Source organism: Puma concolor, chromosome D1, assembly GCF_028749965.1.
Source record: "Puma concolor isolate L17-30 chromosome D1, mPumCon1.1.hap2, whole genome shotgun sequence".
NCBI lineage: Eukaryota > Metazoa > Chordata > Mammalia > Carnivora > Felidae > Puma > Puma concolor.
Window position 1 is genome coordinate 12,231,782 of NC_141676.1, and position 12,646 is coordinate 12,244,427.

At 43.2% G+C, this 12,646-nt stretch overlaps 1 pseudogene; it reads right to left on the minus strand.

The window, feature by feature from the left end:
- Window positions 1–324: 324 nt before the first annotated feature.
- On the minus strand, window positions 325–9,395 carry LOC112865076 (mitochondrial calcium uniporter regulator 1 pseudogene; annotated as a pseudogene).
- Window positions 9,396–12,646: the final 3,251 nt, after the last annotated feature.

The window sequence follows — 12,646 nt, forward strand, 5'->3', positions numbered from 1 at the left end:
GCCTTTTTTCTTCGTGCCTCCCTACTATTTCTTCCTCTTCTTATAAGTCCTACTGGATTGGATTCCCCACCCTCTGACCTTATTTAACCTTAATTACCTCTTTAAAGACTGAATCTCCAAACACAGACACAGTGGGGATTAGAGCTTTAACAAAAGAATTTTATGGGGACATAACTCAGCCCAAAACATTACTTAAAAGAACACAGTGGCAAAGATACAATTCTACATGCTTTCTGATGGCCAAACTCTGTTAGCTAATTGCAAACTCACCGATGGGCAAATTTTGGTCTTCTTTTCTTTTTCTTTTTTTCAATAGGCACTTGATTACATCCCCAGGTGATAAAATTCCAGAGCCACGGGTACACATGTAAATACAGACCTAAATTTTTAATACTATCAAGCTTGTGTGATTCAAGCATGGTTTTGAGGCCAGTGACCTCAGGGTCTATCGTCCTGTCTATCTGGATGAGGGGCCTGATCTCGCTTGGCGTGAAATGCCACCATTTCTGTCCTCACTCTAGAAGCTTCCTTTCATTCAACGAATATAATTCTTTTACTCTGCTTCTTTCTAGACTGACGTCAAATTTGCTATCCTATTCAGATTCTGGTCGCTTCAGCCATCGTTCTTTTAACACATGCAATTCCAGTTTTATTTTCTCACTTTCTGCTCTGAGGGATGAAAATTCATTCTTCTCCAAAACAACCATTCACTTTTCCACATTAGCAATCGGAGATGTTATTTGCTGGAGAGAGATCTTGGCTGCATCCTGGTGACCAACCTTTGAAATGATATTCATGTCGACCTCCATGGTCTTAACCAACTCATTTATAGAATATAGTGATTTCTGCTTGTTGTGTGGTAATCCCATTTTCTTTGAGTTAACACACTAAGTCATGCTTCACTTGGACTGATGTATTTGAGTTGTAGGCAAGAGCGGGGGAAGGCTTTGTGATGTGGGTCTTGACTTCGGGTGTGGGTTTCCATCCCAGAGCTGCTCGCTCGTTCTGTTACCTCGTGCAGCATCACTTGATTTTTTATCATTTGTTCATTCATTCCATCAACATGAACATCTCTTTTGAGATTCTTATTTATTTATTTATTTATTTATTTATTTATTAAAAAAATTTTTTTAACGTTTATTTTTGAGAAGAGAGAGACAGAGCATGAGTGAGGGAGAGAGAGAAAGAGGGAGACACAGAATATGAAACAGGATCCAGGTTCTGAGCTGTCAGCACAGAGCCCGACGCGGGGCTCGAACTCATGGACCGCCAGATCATGACCTGAGCTGAAGTCGGATGCTTAACCGACCGAGCCACCCAGGCACCCAGAGATTCTTTTTTAGAGTAAATAATTTATTTATTTAAATTCGAGTCTGTTAACGTACTGTGTAGTCTTGACTTCAGGAGTGGAACCCAGTGATTAATTCATCACTTACATGTAACACGCAGTGCTCATCCCCACAAGTGCCCTCCTTAATGCCCATTACCAATTTAGCCCATCCCCTCCACTCCCCTCCCCTCCGGTATTTATCCAAAGGATACAAAAATGCTGATTTGAAGGGGGCACATGCACCCCAATGATTATAGCAGCACTATCAACAATAGCCAAATTTGGGAAAGAACCCAAATTTCCATCAACTGATAAATGGATAAAGAAGATGTGGCATATACGGAATATGGAATATTACTTGGTGATCAAAAAGAATGAAATCTTGCCATTTGCAGCAATGTGGATGGAACTAGGGTGTCTTATGCTAAGGAAAATAAGTCGGTCAGAGAAAGACAAGTATCTTATGATCTCGCTTATATGTGGGATTTAAGAAACAAAACAGATGAACATAGGGGAAGGGAAGGAACAGTAAGATAAAAACAGAGAGAGAGGCAATACATAAGAGATTTTTAAATACAGAGATCTTCTGAGATGTTTTGTGGAAAGGAAAGGTGCGTGAAAGGTAGCTCTAAGAGTGACCTGAGTAGAGAAGTATTTTCTAGATGTTTGTGTGCTGAGAGGAAGAGGACCACAGCAATGGGGATGCTGGAGCTTAAGGTGAAGATTAAGAGGAATACGAAGATTTAAGATGAAAACTTGATTAAATAAACCAGGTTCTGTAAGAGACAGATGAGGTGGGGGCAAGAGCCCAGATGAGAGTGTTACCCTTAGGAATGAGGATTGCCCCTCTTCTATGTGTTTATATATGCAAATATGCTGTGATACAGGAGATGGATGTTGGTTTTCTTTTCAGGGGTGGGAGATACATTTCAACTTAAACTCTTTCTTTTTATTTTTCATTAAAAAATAAGCCTCTAGGGTTTATAAACTTACAAATCAATAATTTTCCATTTATTCCTAATTAGAAGCATACGGTCCTTTTTTTTTTTTTTTTAAATACTACCACAACTGCTGAGTTAAGGATGTTTCCCTTAAGTGAGCTCCTCAAGTGACATCTTTGTGCCTAGACCTCTGTGCCTCGTCCAATTTACTAAATAGAGAATCAGATAGGATTTGCATAATTCAGTAGGCCCTTGCCATCTACAGGCACTGTTCTAGCTTCTGGGAGGCAGCCTAAGAGGAGTAAGACACATGCACTGTCCTCAAGGAGTTTATAGTCTAGGAAGGGTCACACATTCCATCCTAATATGAGCTTAGCTACACAGGATGATTTCTTCCTTGGCAGCAGAGGACAAGGTAATGAAAGACATAGGGACATCTGGTGGGAGAAGCAAAAGTAGCGATCTTCCTTGACTTACAATGGGGTTACATCTGGATAAACCCCAAATTGAAAATATAGTAATTATATGTAATATACCTAACCTACAGAAGATCGCAGCTTAGCCTAACCTACCTTAAATGTGCTCAGGCACTGACATTAGCTCCCAGTTGGCCCCATCTTTTCAAACAAAGCCAACTTTATAATAAAGTGGTGCCTATCTCATGTAATTTATTGGATTCTGCATTAACAGTGAAAGGCGGATGGTTGTGTGGGTAGAGAATGGTTGCGGGTGAGTGAGTGATTGGCGTTCGTGATCGTGGGGCTGACTGGGAGCTGTGGCTCACTGCCCCCTCCCAGCATCACGAGAGAGGCTTGTACCGCAGGTCACTAGCCTGGGAGAAGACCAACACTTAAAATTCGGGGAAAGCTTTCTACTGAACGCACGTTGCTTCGGCACCATAATAAAGTAAAAAAATCATTAGGTTGAACCGTCATAAGTTGGGGACCGTCTGCACTAATTTCTGGGAAAAGAAACAGAAGGAGCCAGAAAATGTGCAGGACTGAACATGAGAAGGCACTTTGGAAAAGTGTCACCAATGGAAGGACACACACGTTTTCCATAACCTCCAAGAAAAATGTCATGGTGGAGACGGCTTTACTTGGAATCCACAAGTGAGAGAGAGAAAACCAGGCCTTCCAGCTGGAGGGTAAAGCATGAAGTAAGGCAAATGGGAAAGCGTGCATGGGAAATAGTTGGAGGGAGGAGCTCGTCTATCGAGGATCTCCTCTAGTGAGGCCACACACTGCGGTACATGAGCATAAAAGGGGGAGTGCACGGTGGTGATGAAGGGAAATAAAACCGGAAAGGTTGGTTGGGTCTAGTTTGCTTTGAACGTCAGGAGGCACATTATCCTGTGGGCAGGAAGTGGCCATCCGGGTTTTGAACAGGGTGGATTGAAGAATGGGAGGCAGTGGGGAAGGCATGACCATGCGTGGGCTGAGATTCCAAGCTTCCCATGCATGCTCCATCGTCCCACTGGATTTTACCTACAAAGCACAGATTCAAAGAGGAAATTATTAATAATCTGAAGATGCAAACTGCAGAGCATTAAACTCCCAAGTAGGGCCCTTGTTAGTAGAGGGCCCCCTGTGACTATGCTGGATGTGTGTCTGTGAGGCCGGCTCTTGAGTAACCTTTAAGAATAGTGTTTTAGGGGCGCCTGGGTGGCGCAGTCGGTTAAGCGTCCGACTTCAGCCAGGTCACGATCTCGCGGTCCGTGAGTTCGAGCCCCGCGTCAGGCTCTGGGCTGATGGCTCAGAGCCTGGAGCCTGTTTCCGATTCTGTGTCTCCCCCTCTTTCTGCCCCTCCCCCGTTCATGCTCTGTCTCTCTCTGTCCCAAAAATAAATAAACGTTAAAAAAAAAAAAATTAAAAAAAAAAAAAAAAAAAAAGAAAAAAGAATAGTGTTTCAGGGGCACCTGGGTGGCTCAGTTGGTTAAGTGTCCAACTTCGGCTCAGGTCATGATCTTGCAGTTCATGAGTTGGAGGCCCACATCGAGCTCTGTGCTGCAGCTCAGAGCCTGGGGCCTGCTTTGGATTCTGTGTTTCCCTCTCTCTGCCCCGTCCCCTCCCTTATGCTCTGTCTCTCTCTCTGTCTCTCAAATATAAGTAAACATTAAAAATAGAAGCAGAAGAAGAACAGTGTTTCAGAGGCACCTGGGTAGCTCAGTCGGTTAAATCTCTTGGGCTGAGGTCATGTTCCCACGGTGGTTGATGAGTTCGAGCCCCAAGTCCAGCTTGGTGTTGAGCGTGCAGAGCCTGCTTGGGATTCTCTCTCCCTCTCTGCCCCTCCCCTGCTGGTGCGTGTGCACGCTCTCTTTCAAAATAAATAAATAAACTTGAAAAAAAAAAGACTATTGTTTCAGTGGAAGGGGGTTGGGGGTAGGATGGAAAGAGATGAGGCTCCAGCGCAGTGGAATGAGGATAGGGTGAAAGATGAGGTAGACGGCCCTTGATAATTTTGATGGTAGAGGCACTGGGATAGCACAAGGGTGTTGGGGTGGGATAAAGCCTTTAAAAAAAAAAGTTTATTTATTTATTTTGAGAGAGTGCAAGCAGGGGGAGGGGCAGAGAGAGAATTCCAAGCAGGCTCCACTCTGCCAGAGCAGATCCCCAGGAGGGGCTTGAACTCACCACCCTGAGATCATGACCTGAGCTGAAATCAAGAGTCAGGTGCAGGGGGTGGGGGGTGGTTGTGAGAGAAAACCTTTTGAGAGTTTTGGGAGAAGGGATGGGTAACTTAGGCGTGTTTGTGGACAAATGGGGGTAGGAGTGAGTAAGGGAGGGTGTAAGGGATGGGCAGTAATTCCTACAGTAAGATCTCACAAAAGTCGAGATAGGATCCACAGTAATGGAACTGAAGGGCAAGCTGAGAAAAGAGGAGGGAAGTTCTGAGATAAGAAGGAGGAAGCAGACTGGATGGGCTGAGGAAGAGTTAACATTAGATGGCCTCGCTCTTAGCAAAGGAGAGGAAGATGTCATCCTCAGAGAATGCAAGTACCTGGGTGGGGGTGCTGAGGAGTCAACAGAAGCTCAGGAAATTCTGGGGAAATCAATGCATAGGAACAAGCATGGAATCTCAGAGCCATGGGTTTCAATTATGCTGCTAATCAGCGGCGTGGATTTAGGCAGATCGCTTCACCTCTATGAGTCTGTTTATTCCTTGAGGAAATTAGATATTTACAAAATGGCACACATTTATACGGTGCTTAGTATTCTAAGTACTTTACACCCATTAACTTAATTAATTCTTACACCAATCCTGTAATGAGAAAGCGAGGAATGGACAGGCTGGCTTTATGAGTCTTCTAGGCACTGGTGAGGAGAGCTGGGCTTTGAACCCATGCACGTGCTCTGTGCTATGGTGTCTTGTGGTACCATAACACTCAGTGATCTCTTAGTTCGTACAAGGTGCTGACATATAATGTGTCCGTGAAATTAACTTTTTAGACAGATGAGTAGCTTCTGGATTCTGCCTGTAAGTCCCAAGCATGTTTCCTCCATGAACTTAATGAAGACTGGCTCTCCTTCCCAGTCAGCACCGCTGGGAATGGCTCATCATATGAAAAGCTTGAAATGGCCTCAAGGTGGCAGCATTAACTCAAAGATGGATAGAGACACCACTGTCTGGGCTTGAACTAGCCCCCAAGTCAGAATTGGCCCCTGTCTTGCCCCTCATTTTTCTGAAACCCCCAGGGATAACTATTTGAATGGGAAGCCACTATTTAATCTTATGGGGAGACCAACTGTTGAAGGAGCCAGAGAAGTTAAAGCAGAAGTGTTCCCCGGGGAATTAAGAGCCTTCTTGAGGAAAAAGGAGGAAGACACATTCAGTGCTGTGAGAAACTGATGAGACTCAGAGATTCATAATTTATCTGAGTTATTCATTCAGTAAGCAGCACATTCTCGCTCATCACAACCCGGGACCATTCCGTTTTACCATGTAAATAGTCTTTGTTTTCAGCTGTGTAATTTTTTAGACTATTAAGCACTGGTAAAGGAGACTACTAAATTATTTTATCTTCTTCCCCTTCTTTTCCCCCTTCCTCCTCCTCCTCCTCCTTCACCTCCTCCTACTTCTCTGTCTCCTCCTCCTTCTTCTCCTTCTCTGCCTTCTTCACCTCTTCTGCCTCCTGCTTCTCCTTCTCCTCATTCGCCTCCTTGTTCTTCCTCTCCTTCTCTTTCTTCTTCTTGCTCTTCTCTCTTCTCTTTCTTTTTTCATCTCTCTCTCTTATTCTCTCCCTCTTGTTCTCTCCATTTTCCCCTTGGCTGCTGTATTGATCAACTAAAATAATGCGGAGGACGCCTGGTCTTCAGAGTTGAGTGTGTGGGTCAGGAGATTTGATGCTATGAAATTCCAAGAGTGGTGCAAAAACTCCTTGGCCTCATTTGACCTAACCTTGCCACCTGCTTGGCCCCTTCTTACTTCTTTTTCTATCAAAAATTTCTAAATTTGTTCTAACTGGAAATTTTTCCATGAAAACATTTGCATGAAAAAAAAATTAAGTAAGTAGCCTTCACCCATGTAGCCGACTTTACTGGAACACGCATTTGTGAAACCTTATGAGAAATAGGACGCTTTTCTAGATTCTGAGAACATCCTCACTCTTCCACATTGACTCCCAAAGGAGCAGTACAGCGTTGTGTAAAAGTACATGGACTTTGAGTCCGATGGACAAGCATGTCCCCACTTTCTGGAACTATAAGATGCTCAGTGTTTGTCTGCTATATCCCCTGTTCTCATTCTAAAACCAATCATTTCTCCAAGGAGCCCTGGTTCCTTCTATTGAAGCCGAGATCTAGGTGCCAGGTATACAGTGAAGTTTTCACATCTATAAAATTGGAAAGGTAATACATTTCTTGTAGAGTTATGTGAACTTTAAGTGAAATAACATACACGTACTTAAACAAGGGCCTGAACCATAGGAAGCACCCACTATCTGACAATTCAGTAGAGGCTGAAATAGAATTCTCTCCTTTCTATAAGCTCCATGTTAAAGCTCATTTGAAACCAGATTGATTGGGGGAAAAATTTTCCTGAAAGTGTTTTGATCCCCAAAACTCCCTGGAACTTGGGGTTCTTCAGTCTGAGCTGAGTTTAGGGAAAATGGAGATTCTGATGTTTATCATCTGTATTTGGCATTTAAAAAGTTCTCCCCATTTAGTAGAGAAAGAGCCAAATCTCAGTACTCGTAAGAAATCTGTGGGCTGAGGAGGGACAGTTGGACCTTCCATCTCCTTTGAAGACATTTTTGATGGAACTTGAGATCATTTTAACCTGTGCTTGTAGAACTGGGGCTCCCCCTGGGCCTAAAACCTCTTCAGTATCCCCTCAATGTTTCATTCCCTCGGGAAAAAGTGGTGTTTTGATTGCCTGTTTGCTTGACACTGAGCCCCGAGTTGCGATTGAGACCTTAGGGTATGTCCCTCCAGAGGATCCCAAATCTGTATGACTACCAGTTCCTGGCTGGCCCCAGCCCCCTCCCACTTTGGTATGACTCACTTGGGCTCTGAAACAAACTATAAAAGTAGCCGAACTGGCTTTACACTTTTGCTACACAGCCTGAGGAAATCTTTTACTATTTGAAGTCTGAGGTTCTCCTGGACTAAACAGCTTTGCTTTTCTTTTTCAGACTCAAAAAGTCTGGTAGTTGAAGGCAGTTCTGAATTGAGATCTCATAATTCCCCAGGAACCAGGTATATTTTCCCTGAACTTTTCCAAAACACCGTTCTTCACACTGTGGGTGAAAATAATGGGTCTGTCTAGGAGAAAGGGGCTCAGAAATGGTATAAAACATGACTCTGAAGTCTATTTTCTTCATTCTCCTCTGCCACATCTCATAAAAAATGGAAACACAGTGAGCCTCCCATAGGTAATTTTGGCTCACCTTTCTTAAATAGAAACTGACATAGTCATTGCCAGATAGGATACTGATACCAACTGGTGTTAATAAAACCCAGCAGCCATGTTCAGATGATCGACCAATAGCTTAATAGAAAAAGAAATAAATTAGGTTGTATTGAGCACCCACCACAGACCACAGAGTGGCTGGATTTTTCCATATCTTATCTTACTTAATCCTCTACTGATAGAGGGAAATTGACTTGCCTCCAGTTGCACAGCTAGTAAGCATTAAAAACTATTATGCTAACTCAATTGTTGTGCTTCTAGTCTGCTCATTCATTCAACAAATATAAATAAGTAATATTGTGCCATGTGCCTGGCACCCGTCTAGGCGGTGAATAATGATACAGAAAACCATGACAGACTTTATCTCTTTCTTTATGAAATCCAGTCTAGTAATTTTCCATTGAGAATCTTCTTTGAAACTCCCCAAATGGGGTGTGATGGCCAGGGGTGAGTCTTCAAACCCCTTTAGAAACAATTGTGATGAAACTTTGATTTCCAGACTATCTATCTTGGTGGTTTAAGCTCCTAAAAATTCTTTAAGTTTGAATGTTTTTCAGTTTTCAGCACACTTCCTTATTCATTATTTATTAAATGAAGTGGTCTATTCTATATTACCTTCAAATATTTAAAAATGTCTTTATTCTTGCAAGGACACTTCTGATATTTATTTTAGACCTTTCAGGGCTTGGGTAAGAGAAATACAATGGCAGGAGCAGCGATGGGCTTTGGATTCAGGCCTTGCAACCCTTCAGGGAGTGCTCTGGGCAAAAGACGCTTCCAGATTTCTCTTTGCTGCTGCGGATTCAGACACATTTGTCAACAGTGACTGCAATGCAGAATGGAAAGAGTTGTCCATCTTGAGAACATAGAAAATGCCTTGAATATTAATTGCTAACATATGAAGATGGCATTCTGGGGCAGTTCAGTATAAGGAGCATGTGATAACTGGTAGAAATTATACCTGTAGCTTGGGTGGATATAATTGAGTGGTCGGTTCTAACCAAGGACATTGATCAAGCAAACGTTTTCAGAAGGTGCTTTGGAACAGAATTCAGCATCCACACTGAGTCAGCTGCCTTTCATTCTTGGAGTTTTTCCAGGTTGTTTGTCCTCTCGTGGTTGGGGGCAGAAGTTGGTTTATGAGAGAGGAATACCTTGTTAGTCAAAGGATCACAGTACTTGGTAAGCAGTTTTCCCTTCCTGCTCTCCCCCATGCCCCCACCAACGAGAGCAATATTTGGCTGGATCTCCCAACCTTGAACTAGTTACTTCATGCCTCTAAGTCTTAGTTTCTTCATGTATATACCTGTACATGAATATGGTTATATTAAACATTATATAGGTATGTTATATATATTATATATTTATTATATAACATATATTATAAGATGTATAATATACATGGCTGATGGAATTGTAATTAAATGAAGGCATGAACACAAATAGAGTTTTATAAACTCTAGAAGACTGGTTCTCAACTGGGGACAGTGTTGCCCCCCCACCCCCCAGGGAACATGTGGGACATTTGGGAGTGACTGGAGGCATTGTTGGTTGTCACAACCGGGGAAGGGGGTGTGTTACTGGCATCTAGTGAGTAGAGGCCAGAGATACTGCTCAACATCCTACACTTCACAGGACAGCCTGCTCCTTGCCCCCTCCTCCCACCTGCAACCAAAGAACTGTTCAGCCCATAATGTCAATAGCGCTGAGAGTGAGAAATCCTGCTCTGGAGCATTGCATAGATATTGCAATTAAGTTACTGTGTGATCTCGAGGGGGCACCACATACCTCAGTTTTTAACATACAAGGTCGAGAAATTGCCTATCCCAGATTATAGGATATTATGATCGCTGAATTCTAGAGAGGAAGCACATGGCAAAAGTCAAAAGGAAAAAAACAATCACAGATTTTTTTGGATGAATATAGTGGAAAGTGCTACTGGTTGGAAAGTTAGCTGGTACATTACTGGATGGGAATCCATCAATAAGCAAAAGCAGATGAAAAATATACAACTCTAGGATTTATCCTAAAGAACAAGAAAGTCATGAGGAGCCGTGTGCAGGGGTATTCACTGGAACGTTGTTTATAAAGGGGACACACGGCAGAGCAAGGAGTGGATGCTGTGCAACAGCATTTCACCTGCTGCACAGCACTGGCGTGTGTAACACTCGCCCAAACAGGACAGGCTAGGCTGTCTCCTTGTTTGTTGGTGGAAAAAAGGCTCCTGGTGGTGAGCATAGCATGATGCATAGAATTGTTGACTCACTGTGTGGCACACCTGAAACGAATGTAACATTGTGTATTAACTCTACTAAAAAATAAATGAAAATAAATAAAATAAAATAAAGGCTCCTCAAGCTGAAGACTGCAGCCACTTTCCAAGGTAAGCCAAGGTCAAGCAGAGCTGAGGCGTTTTCCCCTCCTCATCCCTCGTTTCGCCCTTCCTCTCCTTCCACACTTGGTTTTCTCTCCCTTGTCTGAGCTCTTCCTCTGCTCGGCTTCCAGGGGTAGGGAAAGCCCGGAAACACTTCAGGCTGAGGGGGAACAACAGGAAAAAGAGACCGTGCACCGGAATCAAGACACAAGCCCTTCGCCAGGTCTGCCGGCTCCATTTGCCTGTTATTTCTGCACATTGTTCACAGCACAGGTCTGAGCTAATATTCTGGCGGGAAACATGGGTCCAGCTAGACAGAACAGCAAGCTGTGTGTTGCGGAGTTAGATAGCGTGAAAAATCTTTGAAGACTTTGCTGATGATTTCCTTTCATCAAATATTTATTTATGTATGCCAAGGGGCCTTGGTAGGCTGGGTGGGCCAGAGGCGATGAGGACAAGGGTTTCAAGAGGCTTATGGCTACTTGTGGAGCTGGGTGGCTGCCCAAGTAATTGTGTGCTAATCAAGCCTGAGAGCCGAGACCTGGAGGACTTGATTGTAACCCGGATCAATAACAGAGGTTTCTGAAGGGAGGTGAAGACATCCGCATTTCCATGGAAATGCGTAAATGTCAACTGAATTACTGTGGAAGAATAAACTCATAAAGACACTAAGGGTTGTAGTTAAGGCCTCTGGACTTAACAGGCCAGGTTTTTCATTCTGTTTCCAACACTCACTAGTTTTGTGACTTTGGACCGTAGTTACTATCATTATTATTATTGCTGTCCAATCCCATCTAAAAGCTACTGGATTTTAGGAGCAGATAGTAGCCAGAAAAGGGAGCCCAAGCATGAGAAATACTGCCAGCTGGAGCTAATCTAAGAAAGAGGGCGAAATGCTCTATCGTGGAGCATTGTTCATAAAGGTGAAAAATGGGAAATGAGGGACTGGGGTTGTCATTCGGCAGTTTCTCCTTGTGTAAAAGGAGGAAAATAACAGGGTCAAACCCAAAGAGTTGGTGTGAGGACTAAATGAGTTAACTATGAGTAATGCAGCATAGAGTAAGCCATTATTCTGATTTCTGCGATTACTTCCATTACTTCCATACTTCCATCATATGTGCACAGACAATGTTAAGAAATCTCCATGGCGTCTGTATTCTTGGGAGTGGAATAAGAAGTCAAGATATGAGGGATTTAGACTTTTTACTTCATACTGTTCTCTTTTTAATTAAAAAAAATTTTTTTAACGTTTTATTTATTTTTGAGACAGGGAGAGACAGCATGAACAGGGGAGGGTCAGAGAGAGGGAGACACAGAATCTGAAACAGGCTCCAGGCTCCGAGCTGTCAGCACAGAGCCCGACGCGGGGCTCGAACTCACGGACCGCGAGTCATGACCTGAGCCCAAGTCGGCCGCCTAACCGACTGAGCCACCCAGGCGCCCCGACTCTTTTTTATTTTTAAAAAGAGATTTTAAATAAGATCTTAAAACTGTGTTACTGTGTTACAGAATTTGTTTTATACGATATAAACAGGTAGAACAATTCAAGCTCTGAGTGTATGGGACTTCAGGTTCAGAAATATAAAGGTGTGACCTTTGATTCTGAAATTGGGTTATTTGGGTTGATATTAAACTCTTCTAGCCTTAACTTTCTGTAAAATGGGTATAGTAGCACCTACCTCATAGGATTAAATGCTATCATACGATGGAAGGGTCCTGCATGTGCCTGACACCTCATCCATTCTCAACACATGTTAGTTTACTATTTTAATTTTTTAAAAATTTTTTTAAATGTTTTTATTTATTTTTGAGATAGGGAGAGACAGAGCATGATCAGGGGAGGGTCAGAGAGAGAGGGAGACACAGAATCCGAAGCGGGCTCCAGGCTCTGAGCTGTCAGCACAGAGCCCGACGTGGGGCTCAAACTCACGGACCGTGAGATCCTGACCTGAGCCGAAGTCGGACTTTCAACCTACTGAGCCACCCAGGCGCCCCAGTTTACTAGTTTTATACCATCCCATCCTCTCTCCTATCCTTTCTTCTCATTTTCATCGCCTCTTCCTTAATCACCAGGTGAAATTCAAGTTGGCC